The 12317-nt window shown below is 33.0% G+C and overlaps 1 protein-coding gene across 1 annotated transcript in view; it reads right to left on the bottom strand.

Annotated features, from left to right (window-relative positions):
* Positions 1-12317, bottom strand: part of LRRIQ3 (leucine rich repeats and IQ motif containing 3) — a 224187-nt gene that overhangs the window by 93275 nt on the left and 118595 nt on the right. The gene's annotated exons all lie outside the window — the stretch shown is intronic.

Genomic DNA, 12317 nt, shown 5'->3' with positions numbered 1-12317 from the left:
CAGTTTTTGCCTCACATATTTTTGACATTCTTTTTTTAGTTGTCTACATATTAAGGATTGTCATAACATCTTGGAGAATACACATTTTTACTGTTGTGTAATGCTCCTCTTTATTCCTGATAACTTTCCTTGTTCTGAAGTCTGCTCTGTCTGAAATTAATATAGCCATTTCCGTTTCCTTTTGATTAGTGTTAGCATGGTATATCCTTCCCAAACCATTTATTTGTAATCTATATATGTCTTTAATAATTAAAGCGAGTTTCTTATATACAACATGTAGTTGGATCTTCATTCAAAGTGATTATTGTATAGTCAGATTAATATCTATCTTATTTGCTTGTATTTTCCATTTCTTCTTCTATTCTTTGTTCTTATTTTTGTCTTCTATACTATCTCTGACTTTTGTAGTTTTAATAGAGCATTTTATATGATTCCATTTTCTCTCCTTTCTTAGCATATTAGTTAATGCGTTTTTTAAAACATTTTTAATCATTGCCCTACAGTTTACAATATAAATTTCCAACTCATCCAAGTCCCCTTTTAAATAACACTATACAGCTTCACAGGTAGCATGAGGGCCTTTTAGTAATAAAATAGTCCTAATTTTTCCCTCTTGTGCTTTGTATCACTGCTGTCATTAGTTAGACTTATACATAAGCAGTCATAAGTGAATATATATGTATATAAGCTTACATAATTGAATACATTATTGCTATTATTATTTTGAACAAAGTGTTATTTGTTAGATCAATTAAGGAAAAGAAAAACTAAAAATTTTAATTACCTCCACTTATTCCTTCTCTGATGCTCTTTCCTTTCTTATGTAGATCTAAGTTTCTGATTTATATAATTTTCCTTCTCTTTAAAGAACTTCTTTTAAGATTTCCTGTAAGTCAGATCTGCTGGCAACAAATTTCCTCAACTTCTGTCTGTCTGTGAGTCTCTATCTTTCCTTCACTTTTGAAGGATAATTTACCAAGGATCAGAATTTTAGGTTGGTGGGTTCTTTCTCTCAACACTTTAAACTTTCCACCCATTATCTAACACTTTACATGGTTTCTTAGGAGAAGGCAGATGTAATTCTTGTCTTTGCTCTTCTATAAATAAGGCATTTTTGGGCTTCTTTCAGGATTTTTTCTTTATCTATGATTTTTTGTAGTTTGAAACAATATGCCTAAGTGTAGCTTTTTCTTCATTTATCCTGCTTGGTGTTCTCTGAGCTTTCTGGATCTGTGGTTTGATATCTGACATTAATTTGGGGAACTTCTCTGCCATTCCTGTGTCAAGTATTTCTTCTGTCTCTTCTCTGTCTTCTCTTTCAGGTACCCCCATTATGTGTGTTACAGTTCTTAGATATTCTGTTCTAACTTTTTCTAATTCTTTTTTTCCAGTGTTTTGGTTTGGTTTTTAATTTTGAATGTTTTATTGAGATATCCCCAAGCTCAGAGATTCTTTCCTCAGTGTTCAATTCACTAATAAGCCCACTAAAGGCAGTCATCATTTCTGTACAGTGTTTTTTATTTTTTTTAATCTCTAATATTAGTTTTTGGTTCTTTAATGGAATTTCCATCTCTCTGCTTACATTAGCCACCTGTTCTTTCAAGCTGTCAACTTTATACATTAGATCCCTCAGCATATTAATCATAGTTGTTTTAAATTTCTGGTCTGATAATTACATCTCTGCCACATCTTAGTCTGGTTCTGATGCTTGTCCTGTCTTTTCAAGTTCTGTATTTCGCCTATTAGTATGACTTGTAATTTTTTCTTGATGGCAGGTATGATGTACTAGATAAAAAAAACTTCCATAAATAGGCTTTTAATAATGTAGTGGTAAGATATGGGTAGAGGGGAAGCATTGTGTAGTCCCATGATTAGGTCTCAGTCTTTCAGGGAGCTTGTGCCTCTGGACTGCAAACCCCACACGTGCTTCTCAGACTCTCCCTCCCTTAGGTAGGACTGGATGATTGATTAGAGTGGGCTGGAGTTGGGTATTTCTCTTCCCCTAGGTCAGTTAGTCTCTGATAAAGTCCCAGCAGATTAGGCTCTGGTTAACTATTTTCTGCTGAGGACAGACCTTGTTAAGAAGAACAGAATGCTCTGGCCTATTTCAAAATGGTTTCTTTTCCCTTCTCCCTGCTTGAAGCACATGGAGATTTTTCTCACATATTTACAGGAGGTAAACTTACAAAGAGTGAGAACCACCCCCCCGTCCCCCCCCCTGCCCCCCCACCAGCAACTGGGTCACCCTGGAGTTTTTATTATTCAGACTTGTCCACATTGAGCCTCCAGGAATTCATCAATTACAATTCAGCTTGCCTACTACAGCACTGGTTCAAACAGTGGTTTCAGTTCGTGGGTTTCTGCTCTGGTAAGTGTGGTTCTCTGTATTTACCTGTCAGTCTCTCAATTTTTGGTGGCAGTGTTTTGTCTGTGACCTTACTTCTCTCACAAATCAAAGAGGGGTTGATTTTTCAGTTTTTTCAGTTTTTTAGTTGTTGTTAGGATGGAGTGGCCACTTTCAAGCTTCTTCCAAGCTGGACCAGAAATGAACAAGTGGTGACTTATTCAAGATAGGAATTTATTTCCATCTTACATGAATATCCAATTGTAAGAAGTCCAGAACTAGTATGACAATTTGCTTCAATCTAGGATACTTCCAGCTTTCCACTCCACCACCCTAACTGTACCTTCATTCTAATGGTCTAATGTGGAATTCCAGCCATGATATACATGTTCCAAGTAACAGGATTGGAGGAAGGTAGAAAAAAGAGACAACAAAGGCATTACCAACTGTCTTTTAGGGAAATTTCCTGGAATCTGCCACATCATACTTCCACTCATGACATGGTGTGATATGGTAAACTGAATAATGGCCTTCCTAGATGTCTGCACCCTAATCCCCAGAACCCTGTGAATGTTACCTCATATGTTAGTCTGCTCAGGCTGACATAACAAAATACTATAGACTGGATGGCTTAAACAACAAAAATTTATTTTCTCAAAGTTCTGAAAGCTGAACGTCTAGGATCAAATACTAGCTGATTTGATTTCTGGTGAGTGTTCTCTTCCTGGCTTGCAGAGAGCCAGCCCCCTTTTCTCTGTGTCATCACATGCCTCTCCTTGGCATGCATGGAGTGGAAGGTAAGGGGAGAGAACACATTCTCCAGTGTCTCTTTTTATAAGGACACTAATCTTATCATATCAGTGCCTCACCCTTATGACCTTTTTTAAACTTAATTATTTCCTTAAAGTCCCATCTCCAAATATAGCCACACACAATGGGCATTAGGGCTTTAAGATATAAATTTTGTAGGGTGCAGGAGGACACAAATATTCAGTCCATAAGACATTTATAAAAAGGGTTCACAAATGTGATTAAGGATCTTGAGATAAGTTGATAATCTGGCGGAAGGAGAGTGTATGATTTAATCACAAGAGTCCTTATAAGAGGGGGCCAGGCGATCAGAGAGGAAGTAGGAGCTGTATCAATGGAAGCAAGGAGTTGGAGTGATGTGAGGTAAAGGTTATAAGCCAGGTACTGCAGGCAGTTTGCAGAAACTAGAAAAGGCAAAGAAATGGATGATCCTCTAGTGCCTCCAGAAAGAACCAGCCCTGCCAACACTTTGATTTTAGTAAAACTAATTTCAGACTCCTAGTCTCTAGAACTGTAAGATAATAAATTTGTGTTGTTTTATGTTACCAAATTTGTGATAATTTGTTAAAACAGCAATAAAAAACATGTAATAAAAAAATATACATGGCAACATATACCTTCAAGAGAAGTTGGGAAATGTAGATTATTTGAAGCAGCTAAAATATGGGGGTTCTATCACTGAGGAAGAAAGAGAGAAAAGATATTGGGGAGCAACCATCACTCACTGCCACACCCAGAGATGCTGGAATTTTAGCTGAATATACCAGTGGCATAGCCTTTAGGTTTTCCTCCTTTGGCAGAGGTTTGTGTTCTGTGTTTGGGAAGGATATATGGGAATGTTTGAAATTGTTCTTCAATATTCATTAAAACCTTCCTCTACAATGAAAGAATGCCATGCTTTAGCTGGGCATGTGTCTGGTCAGAATGAGACTATATTTTGTAGCCTCCTGTAGCCATACGCCTAATTTGTAGTCAACCAGATGTAAGCAGAATATTGAGTGTCGGCTTCCAAGAACTTCCCACAAAGTGAACACAACCCCTTTGCTCCCTCCTCCTTTATCCCCGCTTCTTTCCTTCTAGTTACAATGAAGATCTAATGGCTGGAGCTGGAAAAGCCATCATGGACCATAAAATGACCCTGGGGATAGATGCCATGCATGGTGGGGCAACAGGGTAGAAAGAGTTAAGGACCCTGAGAATGTTTTGATGCAGAGCTGCTATACCAGCCATGCACTATCTCCAGATTTTTATGTGAGAGAAAAACAAATTTCTGTTTTAAGTCACTGTCATTAGGGGTCAATTACTCCCAATTCTAACTAATGCTCTCCCTTCCTTCTCTTTTAATTCTCTCATAGAACTTTTCACTTTACTTTGCACTGGTTTCTCTAGATACACACCCATGACATGTATGACAAAAGTCTGCCTTTAAAATATAACACTGGTGCAGTCATTTAAAGATGCATGTCTTGTGAACTATTATTTAAGAGATTTAGAAGGAATCTCATTAATTAAATATATGATGTCTAGATAAGTCTCATGAGCAACTGACATTAGGCTCAAAATTTCTAGGTAATTAGTAAGAATGCATCTTTATGTAGACAGCAAATACACTCTAAAATTATAGCCACGTGTAACTACATTACAGCCACATAAGACATAGCATACAAAAAATTCAGAAATACATTTAGGTCATTACTACTAATAGGTTTATATAAAGCATTCCTAATTCAAGTGTTCCTTTATCATTATGTAGTTTCATATAAAAACAAATGACAAAATTGCATCTGATAGAGTTGATGTTTAGCACAGGCTCTCAAATTTTTGGTTACAGCATTCTTTTATACTCTAAAAAATTATAAGACCCTCAAAGAGCTTTTGTTTATGTGTTTATATCTTTCAATATTTACTATATTAGAAATTAAAAGTATAAATGTTTAAAATATTTATTAATTTATTTTGAAATAGGAATAGCAAATCTGTTCCATGTTCACAGAAATTATACAATTTTATAAAACAGAACTATATTTCAAAAAGTAAAAAGAGTGGGATCATTTTACATTTTTGCAAATCTATTTAATTTCTGACTTCGTAGAAGGCAAATTTTCACATTTGCTTATACAATCAATCTCTCACAAGTCATGAAGTCTCTGGAAAAGCTTCATGATATAAGAGAATGAGACTGAAAAAAATTAATAATGTTTAGTGTTATTATTAAAATTATTTTGGCATTGGGGATAACCTTAAAGGATTTCAAGCATCTACAGCAGTTCCTGGATTACACTTTAAGAACCACTATTGTACAGAATAGCTATAAAAAACAACCTCACAAAAGAAGACTTATTATAAGAAGGCCAGTCAAAATGTACAAAAATACTCATAATTGTAAGGGAATACAATTTGGGGATTATATCAAGGTGACAGAGTAGATTCTAAAAATAAATGTTTTCCACAATTTCTCTTGGGTCAAGAGAAAGGGAAGAAAAGGAAAAGAATATTTAGAAAATAATGAAAATGAGAGTATCTAAATGCATAAAGCAAACATTAACAAACATAAAGGGAGAAATTGACAGTAAAACAATAACATTAGGGGATTTTAACACCCTATTTACATCAATGGACAGATCATCCAGACAGAAAATCAATAAGGCAAGAATTGCTTTAAACAACACATTAGATCAATGGACTTCATGGATGTGTATGGAATATTCCATCCAAAAGCATCAGAATACACATTTTTTTCAGGTGAACAGGGAACATTCCCCAGGATAGATCACATTCTAGAATGCAAAACAAATCTCGATAATTTTGAGAGGATTGAAATCATATCAAGCATCTTTTCTGACCATAATGCTATGAGATTAGAAATCAACTACAAGAAAAAAGCTGCAAAAAAGACAGACACATGGAGACTAAACAATATTATCTAAACAACCAATGGGTTACTGAAGAAAGCAGAGGAAATAAAAAAATACCTGGAGAAAAATAAAAAAGGAAACATGAGGATGACAAATCTGTGGAACACAGCAAAAGCAGTTCTAACAAGGAAGTTTACAGCAATATAAGCTTACCTCAGGAAGCTATAAAAATCTTAAATAAACAATCTAAACCTACACCTAAAGGAACCAGATAGTGAAGAACAAAGCCCAGAGTTAGTAGAAGGAAAGAAGAAAATAAAGATCAGAACAGAAATAAATGAAAGAGAGACTAAAAAAATAGAAAAGATAAATGAAACTAAGAGCTGGTTCTTCGAAAAGATAAACAAAATTGATAAATCTTCAGTTAGACTCAACAACAAAAAAAAGAGAGGGAGGGTCCAAATAAATAAAATCAAAAATGAAAACAGAAGTAAAAACCTACACCACAGAAATACAAAGGATCACAAGATACTACTATGCACAATTATACACTAATAAAATGGACAACCGGGCTTCCCTGGTGGCGCAGTGGTTGGGAGTCTGCCTGCCAATGCAGGGGATGCGGGTTTGAGCCCTGGTCTGGGAGGATCCCACATGCCGCGGAGCAGCTGGGCCCGTGAGCCACAATTGCTGGGCCTGCGCGTCTGGAGCCTGTGCTCCGCAACAGGGGAGGCCACGATAGTGAGAGGCCCGCGCACCGTGACGAAGAGTGGCCCCCACTTGCCGCAACTAGAGAAAGCCCTTGCACAGAAACGAAGACCCACCACAGCCATAAATAAATAAATAAAAGTTAAAAAAAAAAAACAAAGACTTTCTCTTTAAAAAAAAAAAAAAGGACAACCTATAAGAAATGTACCTATTCCTGGAAAAGTAGAAATACAAAGGATCACAAGATACAACTATGCACAATTATACACTAATAAAATGGACAACCTATAAGAAATGTACCAATTCCTAGAAATGTACAATCTTCTAAGACTGAATCTATAAGAAATAGAAAACATGAATAAACCAATTATCAGTAATAAAATTGAATCAGTAATTAAAAAAATCTCCCAACAAACAAAAGTCCAGAACCAAAAAGCTTCACAGCTGAATTCCACCAAACATTTAAAGAAGAGTTAACACCTATCCTTCTACAACTATTCCAAAATATTGTGGAGGAAGGAATGCTTCTGAACTCATTCTATGAGACCAGCATCATCCTGATACCAAAACCAGACAAAGACTCCAAAAAAAAGTAAAGTAGTGGCCAATATCATTGATGAACAAAGATGGAAAAATCCTAAACAAAATGTTACCAAACTAAACTAAACAACGTTAAAAAGATTACAGACTATGATCAAGTGGGATTTATCCCAGGGTTGCAAGGATGACTCAATATTCACAAATCAATCAATGTGATACACCACATTAACAAATTGAAGAATAAAAATCATATAATCATCTCAATCGATACAGAAAAAGCTTTTGACAAAATTCAATATCCATTTATGATAAAAACTTTCAATGAAGTGGGTATAAAGGAAACATTCCTCAACATAATAAAGGGCATATATGACAAGCCCACAGCTAACATCATACTCAACAGTGAAAAGCTGAAAGCATTTCCTCTAAAAAGAGGGAAAAGACAAGGATGCCCACTCCTATCACTTCTATTCAACATAGTACTTGAATAAGTATGAGTTATAGCAATCAGACAAGAAAAAAAATAAATCAAAGTAATCCAAATTGGAAAGGAATAAATAAAACAGTGGCTGTGTGCACATAACATGATACAGTATAGAGAAAATCCTAAAGATGCCACCAAAAAATCTATTAGAATTCATCAATGAATTAGTAAAGTTGAAGGATACATAATTAGTATACAGAAATCTGTTACGTTTCTATACACTAACAGTAATCTATCAGAAAGAGAAATTAAGAAAACAATCCCATTTCCAATTTCATCAAAAATGATAAAATACCTAGGAATAAATCTAAACAAACTTGATAAATTGTAAGACTGATGAAAGAAACTGAAGATAATACAAACAAATGAAAGATATACCTTGTTCATGGATCAGAAAAATTTATATTGTTAAAATGATCATACTACCCAAAGCAATCTACAGATTGAATGCAATTTCTATCAAAATATCCATGGCATTTTTCACTAAACTGAAAAAAAATTCTAAAATTTGTATGGAAATACAAAAGACCCTGGGTAGCCAAAACAATCTTGAGGAAGAAGATCAAAGCTGGAGGTGTCACACACACTGATTTCAACCTATACTACAAAGCTACAGTAATCAAAACAGTATGGTTCTGGCACAAAAAAAGACTTACAGGTCAATGGGACAGAATAGAGAGCTCTGAAATGAACCTACACTTTATGGTCAATTAACCTAAAACAAAGGAGGTAAGAATATACAATGGGGAAAAGTCAATCTCTTCAATGAATGGTGTTTGGAAAACTAGACAGCTACATGCAAAATAATCAAACTAGACTACTTTCTCAAACTATATACAAAAATAAAATCAAAATTGATTAAAGACTTAAATATAAGACCTGAAACCTTGTAGGAATAAAAATCCTACAAGAAATCATAATCAGTATGCTCTTTGACATTGGACTTAGGAATGTTTTTTTGGCTATGCCTCCTCAGGCAAGGGAAACAAAAGCAAAAATAAACAAATGGGACTACAGCAAACTAAAAAGCATTTGCCCAGCAAAGGAAACTGTTAATAAAATGAAAAGGCTGCCTACTAGATAGGAAAAATATTTGCAAATGATATATCTAATAAGGGATTAGTATCAAAAATATACAAAGAACTCATACAACTCAACATCAAAAAGCAAATAACCCATTTTAAAAATAGGTAGAGGACTTGAACAGACATTTTTTCCAAGAAAGATATACAGATGGCCAACAGACACATAAAAAGATGTTCAACATCACTAATCACCACAAAAATGCAATTCAAAACCACAATCAAATATCACCTTGCAGTTGTCTAAACAGCTATTGTCAAAAAGACAACAGATAACAAGTGTTGGTGAGAATGTGGAGAAAAGGGAACCCTGATACACTGTTGGTGGAAATGTAAATTGGTGCAGCTGTTATGGAAAAAGTATGGCGGTTCCTCAAAAATTTAAAAATAGAACTGCCATACAATCCAGCAATTCCTCTCCTGGATATTTAAGCAAAGAAAGCAAAAACACTAATTAGAAAAGATATATGCACCACTCTGTTCACTGCAGCATTATTTACAATAGCCAAGATATGGAAGAAACCTAAGTGTCCATTAATAGATGTATGGTTAAAGAAGATGTGATATCTATACATCTATATATAGATACACACACACAGAATGGATTATTACTCAGCCATAAAAAAGAAAGAAATCTTGACATTTGTGACATGGATGGACCTCTAGGGTTATATGCTAAGTGAAATAAATCAGACAGAGAAAGACAAGTACTGTATGATTTCACTGGTATGTGGAATCTAAAAAACAAAGTAAATGAACAAACACAACAAAACAGAAAAAGAGTCATAAGTACAGAAAACAGGCATTTGCCAGAGAGGAAAGGGATGTGAGGGGGAAAGAAAATAATGAAAATGAGACTACTATTCTCAAAACTATAGGATATAGTATTATCTGCACTGAGCGGTAAATAAAGGTATAATGTTGAATGTTCATTAGGAATCAGAAAAAAATTGACAAAATTATGTATTCAAATAAATAAGTGTGAAAAATATCTTAAAAGTATATCTATAAAAATGCTGGAAAGTCAGAAAGAGAAAATAAAGATAAAATAAACATGATACAAAGTAATAACTTCTAAAATATTTAGTTAAAAGAGACAATTTTAGTTACATTCAAAATTTGTTTACTAAGCTTACTTAAGAATTCCTAAAATCTGAATCATATAATAACAAGAAATGACCAAATTTGTTGTCAAAGATTTACAAGTCTTTGACAATTTAAAAAGTCATATGAACTTGACAATTGCATGGGCAAGTCTCCTTAGTAAATATTCAAAGGATACCTAATTCCTATATTCCTAAAATTGTTTCAAAGCATAGGAAAAAGGAAAGTGTCTTAAGACGAACCACTGTCCTGATATCAATACCTCAAAAAGCAGGCACCAAAAGAAAACAATACAACCTCACTCATTATTACAGAGGGTAAAATCTTAAAATAAGTATTAGCTATCCCAACTGAGTGATTCCCATTCAAACAAAAACACACAATGACTAAGGTCTGTTTTAAGAATGCAAGCATGGTTCGAAGTAACAAGATATATTGATTTAATTCATTACCTTAGTATACTAGAAAAAAAAATGAAGACTCTCAATAGAATCTGAAAAGGTATGTAATAATGTTCAACAAATACTTGTGCTTTATATTTAATCCAACATCTCAGTACTAAGATACTTTCTTAACATGATGAAGAGTACCTACCAGAAAGTTTGCAATATCATATTTCAAGATGAAATAATAGTGGTATTTGGATCAAAGTCAGAAATAATACAAGAATTACAAGAATACCCATTTACCACTAATATTATTCTCGAATTTGAAATCTACTCAAGAAAACAAGAAAAATAGGAAAAAGTATGATTGTTGAAAAGGAAAAGTGATCATTTTCTAAAGAATACTTTGACAATCTAACAGAATAAACTGAAAAATCATTTCAAATAACCAGATAGTGATTAAAAAAATCAACACACTCTTTTATAAAAATACTAGTCTGAAATTATAATTTAAAAAAATTTCAAGTCTCAACATAAAATAATTGTTTTTATGTTTTATATATTATTTTTGGAATAATCTTAAATGTGCAAGAGCTACGTGAATAATACTACACAACCTCAGTGAAAATCATAGAAATAACTGAATAAATAGAAATATATACAAAGGTCCTTAAGCAAATGACTCAACATTATAACATGTCTATTCTCCCATAATCACTTTCTAAATACAGTGCCATTAAAATAAATATCTTTTAATATACAAAATGATTTTAAACTTCATTTGAATAAATAAAACACAAAAATAGCCAATAATAATGAAAATTGGTTTGCCTTATCAAAAATCAACATCATATAGCTAAAATATTAAAATGATGTTGTTTTCGAATAAGTAGATACAAGGAGATTATCATACGAGATAAATGTACTATTTTAAATACCTGGTAGAATAATAATTAACAAATGGTGTTGGAATAATTTACTATATATAAAAATATAAAGTTTTTTTTCTTTTCCTCTAAAATTAATTATTTTTTTAAAAAAATTGAAGTACAGTTGATTTATAATATTATGTTAGTCTAAGGTGTAGATCATAGTGATTCAGTATTTTTGCAGATTATACTTCATTATAGGTTATTAGAAGATAATGGGTGTAATTCCCTGTGCTAAATAGTATATCTTTATTGCTTATCTATTTTATATATAGTAGTCTGTATCTGTTAATCCCATACCCCTAATTTGTCCCTCTCCCTTTCCCTCTCCCGTCTGGTAACCACAAATTTGTCTTTTATATGGTGAGTCTGTTTCTGTTTTCATATACTTCAATTTCTAATATTTTTCAGATTTCACATATAAGTGATATCATATAATATTTGTATTTCTCTGTCTGACTTAGTTCACTAAACATAATAGTCTCTAGGTCCATCCACATTGCTGCAAATGGCAGTATTTCATTCAAATATGTAGTTTTATCCTTACTACAACCCCAAACTAAAATAATTTCCAAGTGGAATGATATTTAAAAGTAAAAATATAAAAACATAAAAATGTCAGAATAAAATGACTCATCTTTTTATAAGCCTAGAGTTGTAAAGAACATTTTTTAGCATACTATAAAGAATAGACACCCCAAATACTCACTGGTTTGACCACATTAGCATTAAAGTTTTCTGAACAGCAAAAGACACTATAGATAAAACTAATACACAAATGATAAACTGGAAAAAACATATGATAAGAGAAAATTTCACTGAAATTGTCCCTTCCAAGTTAAATGGAGTAAAATTCTATATAGCAAGTCCATACCAATAGAACAATGAACAAAGAATATGAACAAATAAAGAAAAAGAAAATAAACAAAAGCAAGTACAGAATAAAAGTGGTCAACATAAAAAAGTTATCTTTTATTAATGATAAGTATGATGTAAATTAAATCTGCATGTTTCTTAATAAAACTATGTTAGCTTATTTGTTTAGACATTTCCAAAGGAGTTTAAGTTTTACAAA

Source organism: Balaenoptera borealis (genome assembly GCF_965194805.1).
Source record: "Balaenoptera borealis genome assembly, chromosome: 1".
Classification (NCBI taxonomy): domain Eukaryota; kingdom Metazoa; phylum Chordata; class Mammalia; order Artiodactyla; family Balaenopteridae; genus Balaenoptera; species Balaenoptera borealis.
The sequence above is the reverse complement of the archived record's forward strand: the minus strand, read 5'-3'. Positions and strand labels throughout refer to the sequence as shown.